General features: G+C 39.0%; 1 pseudogene across 1 annotated transcript; it reads right to left on the minus strand.

The window, feature by feature from the left end:
• Positions 1-11,685: 11,685 nt before the first annotated feature.
• On the minus strand, positions 11,686-12,765 carry LOC311625119 (SUMO-conjugating enzyme UBC9-like; annotated as a pseudogene). Its single transcript has one exon. The product of its transcript is annotated as an SUMO-conjugating enzyme UBC9-like (transcript).
• Positions 12,766-13,357: the final 592 nt, after the last annotated feature.

The following is a 13,357-nucleotide window of genomic DNA, read 5'->3' on the forward strand; positions in this document are numbered from 1 at the left end:
TTGTTTTTTTTGGGGGGGGGAGGGGTATGAATGGGATGTTCTGCAACACCTACATTTTTCTAACATTGAATGACCTCTTCTGCTTTTATGAAGGTCTACTCTGGTGAGAAACTTAAGTCTCATATGATTCCTGTTTCCCTGCCCCTCTGAGCATTTTAGCTTATACACATTGTTTGAGGTGGGAGATGGAAAAATATTTCTTTAAAGCAGCTGCTTCAAAAACCGATGTTGTAATCTATATTGTATGGAACTCATGATGTACATTTTGTAGCATTTCACCAGAGTCCTGTTCAGAGAATCTGGAAACAGTTTTAAAAGAGATTTTAAGCATATATTGTAAGTCTAAATGCCAAAAGAATCAGAAATTGGGGATATAAATGAAAAGGGTTTGTTTAATCAGTATATTGAAAAACACTGTTTTCAGGAGGTGGACATCCCCTGAGGGGTCCCAGACTGCAAAAGGGCACTGGCCGGGCTGAGTGCCCCCTTCCCCCGAAGTGCATGGATTTTGTGCACCAGGCCTTTAGGTATGAATAAAGCTGTTATAAACATCAATGTGCAGGTTTTTGTGTGCACATTAAGCTTTCAACATCTTTGGGTAATTATCAAGGAGTGAGATTGCTGGATCATAAAGTAAGAGTATGCTGAGTTCTGTAAGAAACTACCAAACTGTCTCCCAAAGTAGCTGTACCATTTTGCATCCCCACCAGCAAAGAATGACCCTTGTTCCCACTAGCATTTGGTGTTGTCAGTGTTCTGGGTTGGCCAATATAATAGGTGGGCCACAGTATCTCCCTGTTGTTTTAATTTGCATTTCTCTGATGACATATGATGTAGAGCATTTTTCATACGACTATTTGCCATCTGTATATGTTCTTTGGCACATTTTTTAACTAGGTTGTTTGTTTCCTATTGTTGAGTTCTAAGGTTCTTTGTGTATTTTGGATAAGGGTTCCTTAACAAATGTGTCTTTTGCAAATATTTCCTCCCAGTCTATGGCTTGTTTTCTCATTCTCTTCACATTGACTTCCAAGGAGCAGCAGTCTTTAATTTTTATGAAGTTCAGTTTATCAATTATTTCTTTCATGAATCATGCCTAGGTTTTCTCCTATGTTATCTTTTAGGAGTGTTATAGTTTTGCACTTTACACTTTACATTTAGGCCTGTGACCCATTTTGATATAACTTTTGTGAAGGATCTAGGATCTGTGTCTAGATTTATTTTTTACACGTGGACGTTCAGTGGTATCAGCACCATTTCTTGAAAAACCAATTTTTGCTCCATTGTTTTGCCTTTCCTTTATTTAAGACCAAGTGTGTGTGTGTGTGAGTGTGTGTGTGTGTGTGTGTGTGTGTATGTGTGTGTATGTATGTATGAAACATCTATATTTTTAAAAGGCCATCTAGGGGGTTCTTATAAACACTCTCTAGAAATCCCAAGGAAAAGAATTGTATCAATAAGAATCCATAATAAATAGTTGTTCACAAGTAAGGAAATAATAGAAGAATGTTTATGGTTTTACTGAAGTCAAATTTGGAGTATTTCAGGACATAAAAGATAGATGCAGCAATGCTATATTTGGATGAAATTGAGCAAATAAAAGAGGGTCATTTTTGCAGATTATTTTTGGTGCCATCTTCTAAATAATTATATAAGACACCTTATAATATTCCTCTGATGACAATAAAGAACCTAAAAATTTAAGCACGCATTTTATTCTTTCTGAGCCTGTAAATGGAAAGCAGATTTCAACCACTCGCAGAATTTAATATGCACAAGGCTGCCTTCACTCCCCGGAGGCAAATCTAGTTTCTGGTTGAAATCATGTTACCATTGTGCTGTTTCTGTGCTGCTGATGGAAAGAGCTCTTGCCATGATGGTGGATCCTAAAATAGATTTCTCAAGAGTTGATCACAGTCAGACAAAAATGGTAGATGTAGAAAAGGCCCTTGTGAAAAATGAAGATGCACACCAACTCCTGACCTATTTCCTATATATATATATTTCCTGGAATCAGCATCTCATTCTGAGTTAAGATATTTGTAAAATAGCACTCTTTATGAAAGTGTTTTGAACACAGGAACCAGGTATATGAGTTGATGCACTGAGTTACTGGTAGAGAAGGAGGGTAATGTTCCTGGAATGAGAATGATGCCCTCTTGTTCAAAATTTTTGATTACTATTGCTCTTGTTATAGAGAGATGTAACAATGCCGTCAATACAAATAATCATGTCTTTCTCAATAACATAAAAAATGGAGAGGATTTTGTTATTCATTCAATGCCTGAGAAATGAGTGGATTAAGTTTTTACTGTAGAGAAGAGGGAAAATATTCTAAAGCTAAGATTAATGAGAAGATTAAAAATACAAGGACCTTCTGAAAATTTAAAACATCTTAGAATATCAGAAAGATCTTGTCTTGTAGTGTTTTTCCTCAAGTTGAAATTTTTCCCCAACAGTTTTACATTTTTCAGTGTAAAGAGTATCTGTAAAATTGTTATTAGGAGAAGTAGAGTATTAATACTGAGAGATGCTATATAAACATCTATCAAAATCTCCTTACAACCTCTTAAAGTTAAATTAATGTCTTTCAGGCTTATGAGTCCGAGTTTAATTGCACAATGGTTAATAGTTCTTGGTAGACAACATTGATGACAAAGTATAAGGTATTGTCCTTCATAATGAAAATGACATTAAAATGTTATTATATTTTTAAAGGCATTTCTAATTTTAACTCAGTATCTATGACATATAGAAAAAGCTAAACTAAGTGTTTATAACTATTACATATTTGTTCACTACAAGTGGATATTCCTCCAGAATATTAAACAACACTATAATTCACTATGAGCTCATTCTGTTTCAACTGAATTTCAGGGCTTAGGTCATACATTCTCAGGTATTTGATCTCATAGCCCTTAGAACAGTGGTTCTCAACCTTTCTAAGGCAATACTTCTAGCAGTTCTCAACCTGTGGGTCTAAAGCCAACCCACAGGCTGAGAACCACTGCTGCAGAGCCTAAGACCATTGGAAAACACAGATATTAACATTGCGATTCATTAACAGTAGCAAAATTACAGTTATGAAGTAGCAATGAAAATAATTTTATGGTTTGGGGTCACCACAACATGAGGTACTGTATTAAAGGGTCGCGGCATTAGAAAGGTTGAGAACTACTGCTTTAGAACAATAGCTAAGGGAAGTGAGAACCACCTCCTTGTGGGTTACATTTACTATGTATTGTGTGCTCATCATTAATTCTTTCTCTTGGTTTAAATTATTTGCAGTGAACTGAGGCCTCATCATATGTATTGGGCCAAAAATTTAGACACAGAGACATTTTTCATTAGACTCAGAAGGACATAATGTAGTGTTAGAAATAATTTCCAAGAGAAATTTAGCATATTTTATTCTGATTTCATGCTCTGAATTGGGTTGGTTGAATAGAGTTGACCTTCGAACAACATTGGTTTGGATCCACTTACATGAGGATGTTTTTCAATAAATGTATTGGGAAACTTTTTTGGAGATTTTCTTACTACCATGAAGTAATCTTATTAATTACACTAGCCTACCAGTAAGCAATCATATGGCTGCTTCTTCATTATCAGTGCATGAATCATTAGACCTGTAAATAAATGAAATTTTTTTTCATTTTTTATGTCCAGTGTAAGTAATACGTATAACATCTATAGTGTTTTGTATCTTATAAGGCAATATTGTTGTAGGTACTGACAGACAGTTAATTTTGTAAATAGAGGACATAAACTTGCAGTATCAATAAATACAGGACAGTACTATAAATGTACTAGTATGTTCTTTTCCTTATAATTTTCTTAATAAGTTTTCTTCACTCTAGCTGAAAGGATACAATATATCAAACAGGCAACATACAAAATATGTGACTAGAAGACAGGCTTCTAGTCAATGGTAGGCTATTAGTAGGTAATTTGGGGATGGGGGAGTGAAAAGTTAAGCACAAATTTTCTACTGTGCAGGGGTTGCTGTCCTTAACCTCCACATTATTCAAGATCAGCTATGTATGCTTAAAGTTGGACAATTTATGAATAGAATAATACTGATAACTGCCAGCTTCAAGGCATTTTCCTTCTGAAACGAAAATAGTTTCTAGACCAGAAGGAATACTATGTTAAATTTGAAAAGGGGATCGAAAGAAAGTGAAATTGATAGCTTATGTTGTTGCAACACCTAGCTGATGTTATCTGCCAAGAACCTGAACCGCAGCATTTTTCTGTGTGTGCTCCCAAGATGATGTAAGTTTCCATCCCTCCAGCTCTGCTTGGAGGTGCTCGGGGCACCCAGATCCCAAGCCAGACTTGGCCCATCAGGCTGACTGTGTCTCAGTGCCTGGGACCTGGGGGTGGAAGTGGGGTGGGGTTGTGGCAGGGAGGATGCAGGTGGTGAGACTTGAATTTGTTCTGGAGTCATCAGCCCAATGCTGGGGAAGCCCAAGGTGAGAGTACACGCACTGAGCTGTGGCCATTTTCTTTCTTTCTTTCTTTCTTTCTTTCTTTCTTTCTTTCTTTCTTTCTTTCTTTCTTTCTTTCTTTCTTTCTTTCTTTTTATATTTTATTTATTTTTATATTTTATTTATTTTTTTACATAGAGGAAAAGAGAGGGATAGAGTTAGAAACATTGATGAGAGAGAAACATCGATCAGCTGCTTCTTGCACATCCCCTACTAGGGATGTGCCCGCAACCAAGGTACATGCCTTTGACCAGAATCGAACCTAGAACCTTTCAGTCTGCAGGCTAGTGCTCTATCCACTGAGCCAAACCTGTTTTGGCTATTTTCTAAGCCTCCTTTGATTTTGCCCAGTGATTACGATTCAGCCTCTGGAATCAGAATCCTAGCTTTAGTGCTGGACTTCACTTGTTACTGTGTGATCTGGGCAAATTATTGAACCTCATAAGGACTCGGTTTCTATATCTCTAATGAAGTTTGTCATAGTTCCTATTCCCCAACCTGTAGAAGTATGACCTCCCTGTGCCTCAGTTTCCTTAGTGGTAAATATTGCTAATAATTAGGCTTTACTCACAGGTTGTCTATTAAATGAGTAAGTCTATAGAAAACTTGTTAACTATGCACAACACATACTAAATGAGATATAAACAATAGCTATTATTAAAGGTATGAGGATTGAGTAAAATAAGAAATGTAAAGCAGACAGTAAATACTTAAAATATTAATTGCTGGAGCTTCTGTCTTGGTTCCTAAGTTTCATCAGAGTCCTAAAGCCACTACTAATCCCATACGGCCTGGAGGGGGCTCTGATGGCGACCCTTCTCTCTCACTGTTCCCTTCCTAGAGAATCAACTCTGTCCCTGACACTAGCAGAGATCCCAGAGCCACACCCAGTGCTTGCTGCCTCGGGCCAACCTTTGATGCTGCCTATTATCCTGAAACTTCTGTTATGTATCCCACTTGTTTATGTCCATGCTGAGTTTGCCATACCTGTGTGTGCACTTAGTGATTTGGATGGGCATACCTCCAGGGACACCCAGGTATGTCATCTCCCCTGCCCTTGGCTAAGACATATCGGTTTTCTCCTCCACCAGCCTTGTTTCTGTCCCAGTATGCCCTGCATGCATGCTCTCTCAGAATAGTGTAATTTCATCCCTCAAGATAGGGCACAAACAGAGGACTCTTTTCAAATTGGTAAAATACATAAAATTGACAATTTCAATTATTTTTAAATAGTCTAGTAATATTAGGTGCATTCACATTGTTGTGCAACCACCACTACCATCCATCCTCAGATTGTTTTCATTTTGCAAAACTGAAAGTCTATATGCATTGAACACTAACTCTCCATTCCCTACTACTCCAGCCCCTGACAAACACCATTCTACTTTCTGTCTCTATGGATTTGACAATTCTATCTCCTTTATATAAGTGGAATCATACAGTATTTGTCCCTTTATGACAGGCTTATTTCATTTAGCATAGTGTCCAAGGTTTATCCATATTGTATGCGTCAAAATTTTCATCCTAGTATTTCATTGTATGAATATACCAGATTTTGTTTTTCCATTCATCTGTCAGTAGACACCTGGATTATTTCTACCTTTTGGATATTGTGAATAATCGTGCTATGAACCTGTGTGTACAAATATTTCTTCAAGACCCTGCTTTTAATTCTTCTAGGTATATAGTACTCAGAGCGGGATTACTGGATCATATGGTAAGTTTATTTTTAAGCTTTTGAATGACCATGGTACAGTTTGCAATGTAGGCCCTTTTTTAAAAGTAAAGATTCTTTTAAAGTTATTTTATTACATGCTTCTCTTCAGTATGAGTTATATAACTACATATTGCATTTCTACCATGTAGATTCCAGCTTTGATGCCAATTCTTGAGATGTACCTTGTTAATTTTTGTGATCATTTCATGATGGAAGAACTTTGGTTATAAAAACTTAACTATGCTAAAGGAAATATTAAAATGCTACATCAAGAAGAGAGGAGACACTAGGACATCTGGAAATCATTAGCATCAATCAAGAAATTGTTGCCTTACAAATAATGCTATGAATATTCCTTGTAGTCATAAAAACTAGCTATGTAGCAGGAGGCATGAAAAGGTAGTTTTGCTGAGTAAAGAGTAATTAGCTTAGACCCCAAGGAGAGCAGATGTTGGCTTTCATTTTCTAAATACCAGACTGGAAAGTCATGTATAATGCTATCAAATTGTAATATTCCAGCAAGGCACTATCAATGTTATTTTCAGGCTTATTTCAAAGTAGAAGCATTACCACCTGGGGTCTCATGGAGACACGTAATCTAAATGGGACCTTGTAGCAATGGGAAGGAGCAGAAACAGGAAGTCATTGGATAGGAAGTACTTTTGAATTCTTGTGAAAAACAGCAAATGTCCATCAGGAATAAAGCCAGTTGATGAAAAATCTTCACTAAAAATTTCATCTAATCAGAAATTCATCTGAAATTTCATCACAGTATTAACTGCATATGAAATATACTGCATATGAAAGAAAGATTGGTTGGCTTCATCTTCATCAGTAGTTTTCTACAGCTAGAGGGGAATTTTGGGTTCATGACAATTTTTGTTAAATTCTTGAATACATAATTCTGTAAAAAAGAAGAAAGTAGAGAATTAAATGCTTCCCAGGTTCTGTTGAATATATATTTTTAAAATTTCAATTCCCAACTTCAAAGTAAGCTAATGACTCTTCAAAAGGCTTTGTAACCCTCCAACCTTGGACTTGTTGAATTAATTTTTCCTAGGAGAAAAATGACAAAATGGAAAATATTTCCATTATAATCACTTAAAATACAATAAGCCATTAGTTTGTTTTGCTTTTTCTATGAAGGAAGATGGCAGTGAATAATTTTTGGTTGCAATGTGGGCCTAGATTCAGTTTTAAGTGGTTCACTAGATCTATAATACCATAACTTACAAGGCTGATGCAGAATCTAAAAACTCAGCCCCTTGAAGTTTTGTTCTTTTCTGCAGAGAAAATCTATAGGAACTTGGTAATTACTAAGTGAGATTTCTCAAAGGATTATTATTTGACGTTTTAATTCCCATAGAAGAAAACAATATTGACTAGGCCAAGTATTAAGAGTACTGTCAAAAAGTGTTTATATATATATATGTATGTATGTATATGTATGTATATGTATGTATATATATGTATATATATATATATATGTGTGTGTGTGTGTGTGTGTGTGTGTGTGTATGTATAAATTCATGCCTATACTAATTATATTCCAATAAAATACTGGAAGAGATGTGTAGTTGTTTCCATTTTGTATAATTAGTACTATTTCTCATGTGTAGTTGTTTGTTTTGTTCTTACTTAACCGATTGTAAAAGTTTTTATTAAAATTCAAGAGCATCTAGTTCCAAAACATTATCATCACCACATAAGGAGACCCAGCAACCGCTAAACAGTCACTTCCCATTCCCTCCTCCAGCAACACCTAGGCAACCACCAATCTCTTTTCTGTCTCTATGAATTTACCTATCCTGGATATTTTATGTAAATGGAGTCATACAATATGCATGATTTTATCTCTGGCTACTTTCACTGAGTATATATTTTTGAAGTTCATTTGTTTTATATCATGGGCAGATGTGGGACTAGCCTGTTCTGCGTCTTCACCCCTCTTATCAGTATACATGTGGCTTCTTCTTTATATTCTTAGTGGTATTATTTATGTTCTACTAAATATCAGACTGTTCTAAATAATGATTGTTGTGCAGTTTTGTTGTAATTTAATTTAATTTTGATGTGGTCATGGGAGGATTCAAGAACTGCATTTACCTATGCTTCCATCTTGACAAGAATCTGGAAAATTTTTTGAAAATTAAATTTATTGGAGGTGACATTGGTTGATAACATATAAATTTCAAGTGTACAATTCTAGAATATATCACCTATTTATTGCACTGTATTTTCACCACCCAAAGTCTAGTCTCCTTTCATCACTATATTTGACTCCCTTTATCCTCTTCAAATCCCCCCATACTGTTATCTGCTTCAATGGGTTTGTTTTGTTTGTTCATTTGTAGCTTTCTGTTGTATATTCCACATATGAGTAAAATCATATAGTTTTTGTCCTCTTTTGTCTGACTTATTTTGTTAACATGATAGTTTCAAGATCCATCAAAAGTTGGAAATTTAATGCTTAGGCTCATACTTCTGCAGTGCTTGCTACAGGAGTTCTTCACACTCTATTTTAATAGGTATGTTCCAAATAGTGCATAGAACATAATTAATCCTAAAAATGTTATTTATCAGAAATTCAAAATTAACTGGACATCCCATACTTTTATTTGCTAAATCTGGAAACCCTAAATAGGCTGTATGAGAAAACATGGTAAATTTGTTCTATTTTAAAAACCTAAGAACTCTTAAGAGACGAGGATTTATTATCTAAGAGGCATTCGTAAACATGATGCTCACTTAAATTATGCTTTACTAATTGAGACATAAAACTGTCAGGCCAAGTACTTTTTATGAATTTAAAAATAAAGACTTAAAAAAACCCCACACACCAGAAAATCACACTGCAATAGATAAGAAGAAATACTTGCCCAGTACTAGACAATATCCAGAGTAAGTATAGTAAGAAGCAGGTAGGCGACTTAGAAGAATTGTTCTAGATTCTATTTCCTTTTATTACTATGGGCATCTACATTTGCAGAATAACTCTAAGCACAATTGCTAAAGACAGATGTTTCTGTTCTATTAGCCCAGAGTTTCATAATGGACTAGAAAGAGGATAGAATGATTTTAAATGGAGAAGATGGTTTTATTAGATGCAAAAGTTTGTGGTAAATGTTTACAAACCAATGACTTAAAGACTTTAAAAAACCACTTAGATAGGTGCCTCACCAGCAGTTTGCTGCTATAGAAAGAACTCATAATGTTTGACTTGGTCAGAGCCCCAAGTTCCAACATTCCCTGCTACCTGTTTGCAAGTCAACTCTTCAAAGCTTGATCAGCCAGACCTGCCAATATGGGCTCAGGGCCACAGGATTGTCCATTAGTAATTGGCAGTGAGCCGGGCCAGTACCAAACAATGTGAGATTTCATGAGCCAAGGAATACAATTAAACCAAAAGGGACACATTCAACTGCCCAGGGCTGCATTACTGGAAAATTGCAGCCTCCCAATCTCGCAGAGAAGGCAGGGCCCTGTCCTTTCCGAGTGCCAGCTTTATGGATGGTGCAATGTTGCTGGGAACGAGGTCCTGATTTTTTAAATGTTTATTGATCAGCTATCTCCAAGAGAAGAGCTAGCATCTATTTCAAGCAGCAAAAGATTCTGCTTCATCCCTGCTCTCATAATTGAAATGACAGCGTGAAGAGGCGAGCCAGTAATATATACCTCACTAGGTCGCTGTTCTCATCTGGTATAACTAAAGCTGATCCCCCACCTCAATAGGCTTCCTCCTTGGAAATCCTATATAATAAAGAGCTAATATGCTTATGAGACTGAACAGCAGACGGAACAGAAGCCAGGGCTGTGAGGGGCCAAGCCCCTGGCATCAATTTCATGCATTAGGCCTCTAGTAATATAATGAATGAATAAGGCGAGGAGTGTCATGAGAGTTCTGAAAGGTTTTATATCTTCCTTTCTGGAAGGCGAGGAAGGGGAACTGACTTACAATGATCCCTTTCAAGATCTAAAAAAATGGGGAAAGAATCCCCTGGTCTTCTTTTCTGAGGTCTTTGAAGAGAAAAGGTAATTGACCTATCAAGGCACACACCTTAACTCCCGTTTATTCTTGAGCTTTTCATTCCTTAGGTCTCTACAGCAAGCATGCCCACAGGCCACATGCCTTGTTTATTTATCCCCTGTTAGCGTTTGAGTTTGAGATGCTTGCTCTATAATCTCTTTTTCCCTGCCCAAGATTCTCTTGTGATACCACGCTTCTGCTCCACCTTGCCATAGCCTTACATCAGGCCCAATCATCAACATGTGCCCATGACTTACTTTAGCTGCCTACTTATTGGCCTCCTTCTCACTAGCTGCTCCCACTCTGGCGCAGCCTTTATAGTTATCAGAATTGCATTTCTAAATTGTTCACCGATCATTAGATTCTTTCTATCTGTGATGGGTTCAAATTTCTCCACGTGATGATAGAGCCCTTTCTTACCTTTGCAAGTATTTTTTCAACCATTTCCCTCACTCCGCTCCAGGCATTCTAAGTACTCCTTAAAGGTGTAGTGTCCTTTTGCACACAAACCTCCCAGCCCGCTGGCCTCCCTCGTAAACCCATTCTTGAAAACCTAGACCAACCACATAGCTTGCTCAGGGTTTGGTTACAACTCTATACTGTGTCCCTGCAGCCTTTGCTATGGCTCCTGGAGAGTTTAAAAAACCAGTTGTACCTCACTCCACATCACAGCATCACAGGCCTATGGAAAATGATTGCACCAAAAGGTAGACCTTTACATGCCTACTCAATAATCCCCTTCTCCCCAAGCCCTTCCTTCCCCAGGCCCCGCCCTTACCTGCAGAATAAAAGTGTCAACAAGAATGCCCTGCAGGTTCCTTCCTTCAGGAGTGTCCTGACCTTTTCAGCTCCATGAGTAAACTACATTCCTTTCAGGGGGTGTGCAATCTGAGTTGGCGTCTGAATTGGATAGGGGACACCAAGATCTTTGCCTTGGGGGGGTGGGGAGTGCCCAAAGTCTGTTAGCTATCATTGCAGGAGGAGGGCAGAAAGGCACATCCCCAGACAGCCCAGGGGCTGGGAGCCAGGGAAATTAGCAGTTCAAAGCCAAGGGTGGGGAAGCCAGACACACTGGTGGTTGCTACCACTTTATGGAAGGGCAGGGCCTCAGGCTCTGGAGGTGCAGAAATTGCACCAGGGGACACCCTTTATACTGGCAAAAACTATTTTCTGCCTCCACCTCAGACATCGTCATCAATTTGGTTTTTCTTTATTGCAGTCCAAGACTCCTTGCTCTAGGTCAGATCCAGAGCCCGCATATGCTTGTGAAATTATAACGAAAGCTTAAGTTGCTTTTCTGCAAATTATGCAAATTGTTTTAAAACACAGCCTAATGGACGAGGATCCGACTTGCCTTCAGCATGGGGCCACCTGTTCCCTGACGTGCAGACAGAATGTGAAAGACGGTCTCTGCGGATGTTTGACGCAGCATTTTTATTTTTATTTTTTTAAAATATATTTTTTAAATATAAACAGTTTATTTACTCTAAACATCAACACAGACAAAACGCCATATAAACACAAAGGAAGTGATGCGAAAACAAGAGGCTGGCTGACTTTGGATCTGAGGCTTATAGCAACACAACCCAGGTTCTGCGGCGAGGAGAGGACAGAGGCACGAGGGAAGGGAACAGGCTGATTTCCTGTTCTTACAGCCAGCTGGAGGGTAGGGTAGCTCTGACAGGGGAAGCATGCTGCACCCGCGAGCAAAGGGAACTAGCTCCTCAGGGACTCATTGAAGTATAAAAGTTTATCATTTTACAGCAGTTGAAATACTGAAATCAATATTAAAATCAAAGCAAGTTTTACATAACAACCAAAATACAAAAGACTGAAGGAAGAGACCCTGTATGAAAAACTGGGCATTCAGCAAGTGGAGAACTGTGTACCAGTGGCGGAAACGGAAAATGGCGCCCGCCCACCTCCCCTAGATGACTAGTAATTGAATAGAGCAAAGCTAGATCTGCAGATGTTGTAAACAAGTTCTTGCCAAAGCAATCCCTTCCTTTTGATGTTGCCACAGGTCGCTGCTTACGAGGGTGCAAACTTCTTGGCTTGTGCTCGAACCCTTTTCTCACATTCCACTCTTTTTTGGCAGTAAATTGTGTAGGCCTCTGCTTGAGCGGGACCTTGAATATTTGGTTCATTTAGAAGTCCCTGTATTCCTAATAAGATCTGCTTAATTGTGATGGCTGGCCTCCAGTCCTTGACTTCCTCGAGGATGGACACAGTGCCCGAAGGGTACACGTTCGGGTGAAATAATGCTGGTTCAAATGTGCATTTCGGAGGTGAGGAACGATAGTCACCTTTGAAGAGTACGCGTAGTTTAAACAAGCCTCCTTCCCAAGGGGTCCCTTTCTTCCCTGGAATGGCACACTCCTAGTTCACGAGGTTCATCGTGCCGTCGGGTTTTTTTTTTTGTTGGGACAGCTACAAAACCAAATGGGTGGTCTTTTCTCCAAGCTTTCCTCTCCTGGGCGAGTCTGCTGAGGGCGACCCCCGACATATTCAAAGTCCGAGGGCGGCAGAGCCGCGGCCCGGCGGGCGAGGTTTTTAATGGCTGGAGCTGCAGCTTTTAAACACAAACGGGGAGACCCAATTTCTCTGTGTGACCTGGTCCTGGTGACCAGCAGTGTCCCTGGGGCTCCGGTGCAGGAGGGTGTGCTGCCCTCAACACTCATCTTCCTCGGCTCAGTGCCAAGGGCCAGTGTGAGAGGGCAGGTCGATCCAGCCTTATTCTACAGCCCCGTCCACCAGGCACCCCTCGGGCTTCCCACGTCAGCCTGTGAACCCCTTGAGAATCATCACAAGGCTGAGCCCTTGCCAAGGACCACACCACTGTGGGCTTCCGTGCAGTGCCGGCCTGTCTCGTGGACCTGGGAAGAGGGAGCTGTGGCTATGTGTGGATTTTGCTTTTTAAGTTTAAGGGGAAAGTGGATTCCATTAATGGAGAGCAGGTTACCCAGCTTGAAACCAGTTCATCTGAAGTTCTGTATCCAAAATCCAAGTGGGTATGACCCTAGAAGTGTCTTCAAAATGCACGAAAACACTGGTTTCAGATTAGACTTCAAGCGTCCCTAGTTCCTTTAGAGGTCTCACAAGGCCCACGGGACAGTGGGGATG

The sequence above is a fragment of the Pipistrellus hanaki genome, assembly GCF_964339955.1.
Source record: "Pipistrellus hanaki genome assembly, chromosome: 6".
NCBI lineage: Eukaryota > Metazoa > Chordata > Mammalia > Chiroptera > Vespertilionidae > Pipistrellus > Pipistrellus hanaki.